The following is a 13356-nucleotide window of genomic DNA, read 5'->3' as shown; positions in this document are numbered from 1 at the left end:
AGTCAAATAACCGGGCATTAATGAAACCAAAAGGCGTGCGATTGGCGCGCCCCGCGCCCTCCCCGGGGGACCTCTAATTTCCCTGTGTAATGCCAACCTGACAAATGTTTTAAACTCCTCGCTAAATTTAACTACAGATGCTCTTCAGGGCGTTCAATTAGGGCCAGGCCGCGGTAGTCCCGTTGCCCCGTGGGGCCACTTGGTGCTTATCAACCGCTATCACCTTGTTTGCACACTCCACCGCGCGCACCCCCTCGCCGCCCTCCGCCTTTGGACCACCCTCGCCCTCGTCCTTTATCTTTTTGTCCCGGTGCACGAGCTCAGAAATTATCATTGACTTGATTCTAACTCAATTATGCTCATCGATTGGATTATGATATGAGGCTTATATCCATCGCTAGTCAGAAATAGAGTCCCCTTGTTCGGAGAGTTAAGACAATACGAATCCATTTCTGATTGATTCCCGTATTTTAGGCCCCACAGTGTCACAAACGGGAATATAGGTAACATTTTCACCGATTGCAAAGATTTTAAACTGGAATGGACCAGGGAATTGGGGGAACGGCAAGGAACAAACGAAATGAGAGGAGGAACGGTGGGGTCTTTGTGGTCCTTTGTGGTCTTTTGTGGACGTTTCCTATCGCAAAAATGATATATTCACACAATATGATCAACGATTTTTTTAACTCGAGCTTATTTTACTTACGTGAATGTACCTACATTAATAGTGATAGTTCATCGCAGTCACTTACCAATTCATCGCGCCCTCTTTATTTTAGCCGATCATGTTAAAATTATCAAAAATCACAAGATATTTTACGTTATCACAGAAAGTTAACCTTTCATTCATGAATTAAGTCGGTAAGAGACTTTTCCATTTTATAACTGCTAGATTATAATCGTTTGCATTTCAGATCAATTTATGTTTTGTTGAAAGTTGAAGAAAATATTCGAAACATTCAACGGTACTCTTAATAGTATTTCCTAGCTTTTAGAAAAATAGAGGGGACAACCTTTCATCAAAATGCAGATTAAACGTTTTCTCATTTGGAACTACACGTCCCAAATAGTGCAATGAGAGGGGCTAGTTAAAAAAACCTACCGAAGAATGTATGAATAAATCCATTTCAAATAATGCATTCCTTAAAATGAGTCACTGAAAATTGAACGACAGTCTGAGATGAACGGAATGCTATAGAATAAAATAAATGAGACAAGTGTTGGTGAATTTCCACGCACTGTGCCCTTGTTAATATAAGTCAAATATAATAAATTATTCATAAATAAAACGTTAAGGGGTTGCAGCTAGAACAGAGCCTTCCCAGTGACCCGTCAATGAAAGAAGACATTAGGTTGCCCAGAAGGATCGCATGTTTCCTGCAGAGGAAGCCAAGTTATTCATGCCACGGGCCAAACGAAGGTGCTAGTAGCATCAAAAAATAATTACAGTGCCAACTGCGGGGTCGGGAGGTCAATTCGGTTAGGAAATCTCTATCTCCCTCGATATTAATGAGACTCAAAAATGTGAGCAATTCAGGTAAGGTATAAGACACAGGCCTGCGTATTGAGATCCTGGAATTCCTGGAATCCCCGAGTTTTGATTAATAGTTTCACCTCCGTGACTGGGGTCTCAGATTTGGTTAATTCAAATAAATTAGATGATACCCAGTCCGAATGTTTAAAATGGGTTGGCCGGTAGGCGTTGAGTCATGAAACGTCCACCTGATACCCCTATTCTTCTTCTCCTTCTTCTTCTTTTTTCGGACGCTGAAATTCAAATTCCTGCCTTAAAATGCTATCAATGCACGGCGTAAACATTGTTGCCGGATTGGGTTGAAAAATCAGCAGTTTTCTCCATTTAAACCCATGTAAAATATCCACGTTTAATTGCGTAAATTGGCAATCTTGAGCCCAAACCACGGACCGAGGATATCTGTCAATCGGAAATGACGGAGTGGGCTCGCGTAGAACCGTAGACATAAAATAAGAAATTCTAAAAACAAATAAACGGAGATTAGCATAGTTTCCTCATTTTGGGGAGTCAATAGTCTTTTTATTTTACTGTTCATTCATCTCCTTTTTCGATGATTTGTGCGCTTTAGGTGGAAGAGGGAACAAATCTCTCGGATTTTGAACCGAAGTTCTGTGCATTCAAATTTGAATTTGACTGATCCGATTTAGCCCACTTACTTAGAAGAAGGCAAAATCAAAACGATGCTTTTTTAACAGATACATCTTCAGATTTGAGAATTCATGTCATATTATTCGTAGTACAATAATAGCACTAAATTTTACAATTAAGAACTGCAATTTCTGGTTCACCCATTTCAGCACATAACTGCATAGGGAACTAATGAGTCATTGTGAAACTGCGGAAATGCGTATCTCGGTTTGCGGCGATGCAGACTTCCTGGCATAATTTATTTTCTACGTGCAAAACTATCAAACGACATTCTTTGAAAACTTCGGTGATTTTTATTCTCTGTGTGATGAAAATTTCAAGACATAATGTTGGTTGGGCCTTTCATAAATTAAAGTAGGAACGGAGATTTTAAAAGACTACAACCGAGATACACATTTTTGCAGTTTCACAGTCAATATGTTAGTCTCTATGAGAGACCGATTCCAACGCGTCTCGTCTAAATTGGACGTATTTATGCTAAAAGAAACTATGAGCGTAGGGTTTTCGTATAACATAGTTTCTTTTAGCATAAATACGCCCAATTGTACGTCCACGAGGTCATAATTCTCGTATTTCCGCCTCGAATACATTCTTACTCTGCGTTTAAGTCTCCAATAGTTAGCTTTTATTGCTTATTCTCAATCCAAATATGTTTCCACACAAAGCTAGAAATCGTAGCTCCTCATTGCAAAACGCGGTCCAATTTGGCATATATTTATAATGGTTTTTATGAAATCTGGTTCATCTTTTGGGGTCGCAATAACAAATGTTAAGAATTTCTTCATACATCGTATCGTATGGTGCCTCCGTAAATTGTTCCACTCATCTAAAAATATTTACGGAAAATGTAATTTTGGTCGGTGATTTTCTTATTTAAATAAGAAAAACCATAATCGGAGATTTTTCAACGTCGAAGTAAAAGTACGCTTTGTTTTCCTCAGCTATCGATGGCAAAATCGATACACGGGCAAAATTAATACATAGACTTCTGGATGTCTAAAAAACCAGAGAAAATGTTTGTATACAAAACAAGATATCCTACCCCCAGTAGATGATAAAAAGACCTGATAATTGCAGCTGCGAGTACAGGAGGTGAAATGAATGGTAAAAATATAGTAAGTAAAACTGACCGAACAAAAAGTCTTACATACTCTCTCAGTCATTTCAAGAAAAATTCGTCTCAACTTATTCTTTCCGAGGAAACACATTACTATTGCTCAATTTTCCTCAATATGCTTGCGAAACTTAACAATTGCATGTTTTAATTTTATTTTTAATCTCTACGTCATTTTAAACTGAAACGCCACGTATTCCTCTGAAACGCACAAGAAAAAAGTAACTATAGCTCCAGCGAGCCTATTATTGTAATTGAAAGACAAAGCTATAGACACAGAAAACAAAAGGGATATGGAGGGGTCCTATTGGCGGAAGCGGGTAGTCGCAATTCACGAAGGCGGTGGGTAATAGACTAACTAACGGCAACGCACGAGAAACCCGACAATTAGTCCATAATTTTTTCTCTTAGTCTATTGGAACCACAAATTTCAATTAGGATCGCTCCTTACTCCCCAAGTCTTATTCTTTGTCTATAGCTTTGTCTCTCAATTTCAATAATTAGCCCGCTGTATGATTCTTCTTATTTAGAATAAAAAGAAATTTCTTTTACATCCCTCCACATCTAGGAAATGCAGGGCTTCCCTAATATCGACGCAATTGGCTAAAAATAAAGAGCAAGACCAGAAAATATGTAAAAAATGGTGAAAAATGGTTGTTTTAAGTTTAGATGACGAGATAACGACCGCGCGGAACCTCAAACGCTGGCCTGGGCGAGAGGAGGACACGTTTTTTTGATAAATCATCAAAAAGACACCCATGCATGCACAAAAAAAAGGTGAGCGTAAAACACGCAATACACGAAGCACCAAAAGGAGCCGACAGAAAAATGACACAACCGATGCGAGGCGCGATAAAGAAAGCCCTTTCTTCGAAACCGAATCGGAAAATAATAAATCGGATTAGTTCTGAAATCGATTTGTATTGTCGAACAATGAGCTTCGTCTGTTGTTATCGTGATCGATTATCTTTCCGCTATCAAAATTGATCTTATTTTACAGTTGATCGTCGGATTTTCTCTCTCTTATTAAGAATAATTACGAGCCACCTACGCGAAGAACAACGAAAGGTTTCAGCGCACTCTAACCGGGGAACGCGGAGGGCGAGGGGGGAGCGTTTCTTTTTTATTCTTGCCCTCAACATTTGTGTCAACTTATTAATGATGTTTATGTTCTGTCATTCTCCCCCATCCGCCGCTCTCTGTTTTTTTCTCCTCTCTTTCTCTTTTTATTTTTATGAAAAATTACTTAGTAACGCTCCGCGGGGGAGCGTCCAGGTGAGCCCCCCCCCCCCCCCCCCCCCCGCTTATCACACTTGCGCCGATCACATATTCCCCAGAACATCAGAATCTACCGCGCGAGCGTCCGGGCCACGGAACGAATTTTATAATATACTAATATATTTCTCATTCGGATGCCTTCGAGTGCCGGACACCCCCATTTCCAAATTTTTGAATAATTTCCAGGCAATACGCTCGCGCGTGAATAATATTTTTGTCTTTGCTGTCTGGAATTAATCATACGGGAATGTCTCGGCTGTTGACCACACCGATGTATGTATATACAGGGTGCATTGGGGGAAAATTGGTGCTCTTACAGTAGTTGTAGAGCACTGAAAAAAACTTGCGGTGTATTTACTGAGAAAAGGGTAAAATTACCAAGAATTCTGGGTTCTATTTGATGCCACTTTTTTATTGGTAAAATTACCATTTATTGAACTTCCTCGGTAATTTTACTGGACCTTGGTAAAAACGCCAATAATTTTTATCGACTGTGGTAGAATTACCGAGATAAAATGGCAAAGTTACCGGGAATCGATTACCAATAAAAGTGGTATTCTTACCTGAAAAAAACAGTAAAAATACCGGTTTTTAGGTAAACTTACTAGTCTGTCTTGGTAAAATTCTCAATAATTGATAAAAAAAAAGTAAGATAGTAAAGGTACCAACGGACCTTGGTAAAAACGCCGAGAATTTTTTTTCAGTGTTGTAGAGGATTTCACGTTACATCGTCCCATCGATTATTGATGTGTGTTCTGGGGTGAAATTTCCAGACTGCAAGATCGAGTTTAATGGGTGAAAATAACTCTCTTTTTTTAAAGTGTTAAATTCTGGAGTTAAATTCATCAAGGGCCTCAAAAATATCGAAAAGATTTCGGTTGGGTCTTGGATTTTTCAGAAAATTTTTCTTGGATTTTTTTTGGGGGGGGGGGGGAATTCACGATCCCTGCTTTTTAGACCCCCTGAAATCTCTCTTTAATTTTAAGGTCTGATATTTTTGCGTCCATGGATGAATTCAGCGCTTAAGTATCAAGGTACATGAGGCGCTTCATGAGTTTTGGCCCATTACCGTTGCCAAAATTAAGAAAATCAATAATTTCTCCAATAATTTTAAGGCCTGTCGCTGCAATTGGGGGAAGTTTTAGAGAACAAAAATTCACCGAACTTTGCGCGAACGTTAAGTTTTGTAAACCTATCTCTGCGTGGACAAGGCCTTCCATTCATAAGAAATGAACGAAAAAATTATGAAAGAACAAACATAAATGTGGTTTAATGATTTAACTTCCGCCGCCGCGCCGCACAGACCGCACCGTGTTTGGAGCAATGCGTGTAGTATTCCGACAGTTTTGTAGGCGCTATGAATTTCACGCCGACGACCGCTGCTGAACGCACTGTGTTTGACGCAATGCGTGAAGTATTCACCCAATCTTGTAGGCGCTATGCGTTTCACGCTGACCGCACTGTGTTTGGCGTAATGCGTGAAGTATTCATGCATTCTTTTAGGCGCTATCCGTTTCACGCTGACCGCAGTCGCCGCACTGTGTTTGATGCAATGCGTGAAGTATTCGTGCAGTCTTGTAGGAATGTAGGCGCTAATATGTGTTACATGCCGACCGCCGCGCCGAGGGCTTCTCCTTTTCATCTCAAGTCCTCGTCATCATTTCTCTCTCAGTCCAGTAAGTAATCAGTCAGTCTCAGTCAGTAATTTTTTTCTAAATCCGATTTTTGTTATACCTACATTTAAAAAAATTGCAAAGTTTGCCACCTCCTAGATTTGCCGCCATGGGCCGCGGCCAATGTGGCCTTCCCCTTATCCGGCCCTATGGCAGTGCAAGTCTTTTACGCCTTTGTTCCAAAGAACTCCTCGATTACAACCTGCAGTAGTCTGGAGGCTCATCCTTGGCACACCCCGTATAGTCGCGCGCAGCTATACATACATATAATGGAGTATCTGCCACCGGTTTGGATGTGCGGTGCTTCACGGCTCATAGATCCTCAAATTGTGTCGTTTTCAGATGGATGGTGGATACGGGCCTTTGGGCCGACGCGGGCGACGAGGCGGCTGTTTTTGAGCGCAGCACGAGTGCAATTACAATTTAAATTTTCCGACTTCTCTCCCGTCCACCAATCCGGGTTCGAGCCCCATCTCGGTCACAGACGCAACGCGACGAGTAACTCATCCCTCCCGACCCGCGACCGCATAAATATTAACGAATTACATCGGCTTTCGAAAATCATTGTACTTTCCTCCTTTATTTCGTATGTTTTAGACCGTTCATTCCTCCGAGTGTCATTGGAACAAAGATGAATGAGATCCTTACACCCGGGATAGAGGTGTGGTCAATTTTTTCCTCCATTACTTCGTTCCTCTTTGTGCCTCTCGACGGGGAAATAAGAGGCCAGGCACCAAGTTGGAGTGGAAATTTGGGATAGACTAACACGAAATATGTTCCAGTAACCCGAATTTCACATACGATGATTTTTGAGCTTTTCTTTTGACAGTAAAGTCGTATTTTGTTCGACGAAACAACTCGGAACATCTCGTAACAGTCCTATTTCGTTCGAATGTTATTAATGTTAAGGGGCGTGGCCTATTTTTATTCGTTTAATTATTTTGCACAATTTGGCAACGTTTCGCGACATTGTTTCGAAACAATCGGAACGTCCTCAGGGGATTGTTACGACTGTTGTGTACATTTGTTAACAAGATTTCTAACCTCACTTCTAGCTGCTTTGCTCTCATTGGTTGTGAAAAAGTGACACTAATAACACAAAATCGGTAACAGGAAACAATTGTTGCGGCGAACAAAATATGACTTAAGTTAGATTTTTCTTGCCAACGAGCGTTCAAAATCGGCATAAAGCTGAAAATCTCAAAACAGAGGGAAAAAGCTCATATAAGCACAATTTTCCCTCAAAGAAATACACTCTTTGGTGCAACAGCTGGGTGGCTATTCTTTTTCTTTCTTTTTTTGAGCTTAGTGCATAGGGTGGCATAAAACGAAAAAAACTTGTGGAAGACTGGGAATTTTAGTGGAATATTTCATGAGATTTCACGAGGTTGTGAAACTTTTGAAAAATAAATATGAAAAATTCATAGCAAAGGCAAGGTAGGCAGCCCTCCCTACGAACACTAAACAACACAACGATTCCTTTCTTCTCTTCATATATCTAGATTTTTATCGAGTTTTCTCGTATGGGAAACATGAGTCATTGAAACAAGTGAAATGATGTTTCAATAAATAATAAGGCAGATTTTTATAATTATCTGGAGTGGACTGGTATAATCCTTGATTCGAGATTTATTTTTCAATACCTTTCATATATTTCTGAAATTTCATGTAACATTTATCTATTTTATTTTTCATGAAATTTTGCCACCCTGTTGGTGCAAACCTTTGTGATATATTCAAAACTGACACGAGCTCTTCGTAAAATTGAATGACAGAATAATTAAAACGTAATTAACTTGAATGTATCAATTTCATAAGTTGGTTGCCTTTGGAAACGTAAGCACGTATCCCACTCTCTGCGAATAAAAGATGATACCTTGCGAAAAAATAATCAATGTTAACATTAAATAATACAATATTCCTAGTACTTTTGAAATTTTCACAAAGAACTAGTTCCTTAAGACTAGTTTTAGTTGCAATAATCAATATCTCATTTTCAAAAACTACACTTATGCGCCGTGCCCTCGAAACCCTTTAGTTCATTTACGTCATCATCGCGCCCTGATGAGGTCAAAATCATCGAGTTTGAAAAATCATAGAAGATATGGCCAATATTGGTGCCTCCTATTCGTTTGCCCTATTTGCGTTTGTGGCAAACGTCAATCCCTTCTGTGGTGACACTTGCATGTGCCTTGCCCCTAAATGCAGGCAGAAATGCACCGATCTTATCGGGTCAAATTCTGAGCGCGGTCGATAAAAACAAACCACAGGAAATGCTAATTTTGCCGCGCATTCAAAACGCAAGTCACAAATATCCGACTGCGATGCCAAGTTTTTTTGCAAAGAGAGCGTAATTATATCACATAAAAATTGACAAACACATTTTGAATGCTAACATTACCAAAATTTTTAAAATCGGTACGTGCAACTTAATTTATGGCTTAATACGCTCGAATCACGGACAAAATCTCAGATTATTAGTTGGCCCCACTAAGAATTGAATTACAAACGCCTGGAATTTTTTTTCAATTTTGCATGATAAATTCAGCACAATTGTAATCGAGTTCAGAAACCAATAGAGTACTAAGGTTGTGTGACTTCTTGAGTCTGAAAATTTCATAACCACTTTTGTCTCGAGGGAAAAACGCAGTAAAATATATGCGGCTTTTAAAGTTGCCTCTCGTACGGGCTCCCAATTTTATCTGTTAAGTTCAGTTTAGCTTATGTTATTTTGCTTGAAGTTTTTGATGAAGTTGCACAATTTCAGCAGCATTTCGATGTATTTGGTTCCTTTCTGAAAATTCGGTTCAGTTGTTCCTGATTAACGTCTACAAGAATTGAGGGGCTTAGAGGACAAGGCGCATCATAAGTGCAGTTTTTGCTATTCCGAGAAATACCTGTTTGAAGTTTTGATATTACACATTAACACATAGATGAACACACCCTCAATCACCCAACTTTTCCTTTCGGGGAGGATTCAAAATTGGAACGTGAATTTGAAATCGACTAATTTACAAAGTCAGTTTTGAGAGAAGAAGAAAGGAATAGGGAAAAGGAGGGGAAAGCACGAAAAGAGAAAAGACGATTATTATTGATGAATTATTGAAGATTTTATGGTATTTCTTTTTTAAAAAAAACATATTTCAGACATGCATCAGGAACTCGATTTCTTTTTTTTTTTTTTTTTAGCATACCGGTAAATCGAGCCTTCCTCACTAGATTCTCAAAGGTTTTAATACATAAATTTTTCAAGAGCTGAGTAAGCTATCAAAATAGTATATTTTACCTTTAAAAAACAGAAAATTGCATCGTATAGTTTTAGAAAGTTTACATCTACCAGAATATCTTCTAAACCTGGCATCGTTGTTTTACGGTGTGACAGTGACGTAAGAAAGCGCAAGTCCTGCGATGGGATTAAATTATAAGATTCAAGCAAAAAACAAGAAGTAATTTACACTACTTTATCATGCGATCCCAGATCACCATTGTTTCCGTGCCAATTCCACTGCATTTGCGGTGAAGTAAATCCGGAGTATTTTTGATCAGTTGAATTTTGACCAATGGTCGCAAAAAGGGACGGATCCAGGAATTTGGCAACACAGGATTTCCTCCATTTAAATCTATGTTAAATAATCGATTCTCGTCGGAGCACCAGGCCCCTTTAAGAATCGATACATTTCCATAGGTTTAAATAGAGAAAAAACGATGTCGCCAAGTTGCTGGGATCCGCCGATGGTCGCACGTTTCTTTTACATCCAGAATGTTAAGTCAGCATTCTTTTTATCGGTGTGGATTTACCGTGCAACAAAACTGTAAGCTAAAGGTATGAACCTGGCAACGTGGCGATCACTTCTAAGGGCCTAGTTTTGGAACAATTAAACGATGACCGCTCTCGTTGTCATAACAATCCTCGCAATTGTATGGGACTACTTTTACGAGCCCATAATTCATGCTCGGTCAGTCCCATTTTGCATAACGTAATTTAATAACTGTAACCTCAGACCTAATTCGCCATTAGGTACCTGTATTTAGGTTTCTCGGCCCGATTTGCACCGTCTTATCTTTGTGTTTTATTTTGTGGCTTCTTTCTGAGAAAATCCACCCGAGCTGCGGTGCTGGACTTCGTGAGGAACATAAAGCGAGACCATGAGAAAAGCTTTGGGGCGGGGGAAACAAATGATTTTTTCGCTACTGGTCATAAAAAAGGTACTCTATTTACATGCGATTTGAAGCGCAACAAAACGTTTTAATAGCCTCGTCGCTCGGAACCACTCTACTTACCTTTCCAGTAGGTATTTACTGCTTAACACGAAGAGAGAAATCTTGGAAGATATCATTTACCTACACTAAATGATATGTCTCAAAGAAGGGAATGACGCAAGAGGGAAAAAAATCGAGTCATGTTTATGAAACGAAACTACCGATAACATCACGTCGTCTATCTATTGAGGCAAAAATAAACTAAACTACTTAGAATGTATATTCTATAGGACGATATGAGAAAAAGTTGCTATCGATTCTCAAGAGCCAATTTTTTGACACATCTCAAAAATATTCTTTTTACTGAAACATTCTCTTCCGCGAAGTGAGATTCCTCCCTTTTGTAAACGGCTACAAAACAGCGAGGTTTTTTTACAAAAATAAAATAGCACCAAAGATTTCGAAGTATGGCAATTGAGATACGTGTGACGCGACTTTTATCGTTGATATCGGTGACCAAGGTTTGAAACCACGATCTCCATTTGTGACGTCGCAGACTTCCTGTCATGCGCAATTTGTTTTACGGAAAACTAGTCAACGTTATTTGTTGAAAATTTCCCTGATTTATCTCTGTGTCAGAATAATATTCTGTGTAAAGCTCAGTTCAAAAATGTAGCTTATTTCTCTTCAAAAAAGTGAAATAAAAGCAGACATTTTGACAAAATACACATGCGAGATTCCGCTTGATGGCCATCCATGTATCCACTCACAGAGAAAATCTGATTTTGGCCCTAAATCATCTGTTTACCCATTGAAGACGGCCCTCGACTCAGTTGCAACACCCATTGTTACTGAATCGTCATCAGTTGAAGTTCTCTCATCAGTGAAGAAAGTTCTCTGAAAAATAGAATGAGGAAAATTCACAAGTTTTTGAGAAGATTCTTATTCAATCAGAAGCATTTTCAACGCGAAAATGTTCATTCGTCGTTTTGCTTAAGTAAGGAAGGATTGGACGTATTTATGCTGAAAGGAACTATGTTGCATGTAAACCCTATATGCACATAGTTCTTTTAAGCATAAATACGTCCAATACATCTTTAGTGCGGCGTGAAACTGAGCGCCGAACAATGTTTTTTCGGTGGCCAGGAGCATGACTCTGATTCGTCAAGTGTTACAAATCGAGCCCGAGGCCCCATTTTGAATATTTGTCCCCCTCCCAACCGCCACGCCGGGTGCCGCGGTTTAGAAATAAATATTAATTAGAGCTTTAGGCCGTTCGGAGAGAGGATTCTTTCGGGGCGTCGGCTGCAGTAGCGCGAAGCATATTACAATTACTCGCTCGAGTTGGAGGAGAGAAATAAAAAATAAATAAAGAGCAGCGTTACAATAAAACATATTCGGTCATTATGGGCGCTGTAGTATATTGTATTTTGCTGCGAGGGCATTATTCTGATAAATGTACTATATGACTTGCTGGCTGTAATCCTGAGGGGGATGGATCCACCCCTTTTCGCTCCAGCCTCGTCGCACAGCGTGGTTTCGCCCGTTCGTTGACATATGCACGTCAAGCACGATATATCGTCGCCCCTCTGACGTAAGGACGTATCTGGATTTTTGCATGAGCCCCAGAAAGCGTGGCTTTACATGTAAAATAGGGTTCACGTCGAAATTGAGATACGTCCTCAAGATATTCGTGTTGTGCTCTACACATTCAATCGCCTTGGCTCCTTTTTTTGGATTCATTGTTTCATCCAGCTGGTGAGCTTATAATTTTTAAAAACCTTCTCATTTTTGTAGCATTAAGGTGAATTTACAGAAGGGGTAAGCAAACACGCAGATATTGAGCAAATTTTGCTAATATATTTGTCTCTTTCGAACATTCTAAGAGCAAACAGAAAAGAAAAAGAAAGTATGGTGGCATCAACTATAGGTCTATTTGATTTTTTACACTGTGATACTATTAAAAGAAAATAACTAGAATTATAGTTGTATTCGCCAGAACTCTGGTGATATACTTACCATAAAAAAGTGACTGCCACCGTAGAGTCTGGTGTTTATTACCATACTTGAATCACTGTGTCTATGTTTGGTAAAATCTACCATATTTTTTCTCAAATACGGCACTTTCCGGCAATTTTCTCTCGAAGTATCCACCTTGTAAACGTTAAAATAAAACTGGAAGTTTTTTTTAAACCGGCGGGATATGCAAATGAGGAAATGAATCGTTTTATTTAACTATCGAATGTTATGTAATTGAATGCAATTTTTAGCGTTTGCATACTTTTAGCTTTATTGTAAGCTGTAGAAAGTAGATTATTGGAGAAGAAACAGCTAAGATGTGTCTCAAGGCTTGATCGATCCGTTTTTTGCCTGAAGTCTGATAAGTGAAACTACTAATTAAGCAAAAGTTGTTCGATACCTCGATGTTTTTGTCCCTCCGATGTCGATTCATTTTAATGCTGGTCTCGTCTTTACAATCTCTATTTCTGAAAACCCAAATTTTTTGACCTGATTACGTCGATGGCAAACCATCCTAGTGAGTTTGGAATCACATATCGACGGTGTATGTCCGCAACCACTTGTCTCGGTTTTCGACGTGACAGACTTTTTAGTATACTATATTTTTTAAATGGAAAACCATTCAACGACAATTCTTAAAAACTGCCATGATTTTTTTTCTCCATGCAAAGGAAATTCTGCGAAATCTTCAAGGAATGATGTAGATTTGTTCTTCTTTAAAAAAATAAAACACCAGCGGGATTTTCAAACACCGCATACGAGAACACGTGGTTGCGGACTTATACCGTCGATATCTTAGTTTATGACGTTGTGGATATTTCGTCATATCTTTTACTTTGTAAATTTTTCGAAATGACAACGATTTTTTTTTCTCTTTGAAGAATACAACC

The sequence above is a fragment of the Bemisia tabaci genome, chromosome 7 (assembly GCF_918797505.1).
Source record: "Bemisia tabaci chromosome 7, PGI_BMITA_v3".
Taxonomy (NCBI): domain Eukaryota; kingdom Metazoa; phylum Arthropoda; class Insecta; order Hemiptera; family Aleyrodidae; genus Bemisia; species Bemisia tabaci.
Note: the sequence above shows the minus strand (reverse complement) of the source record.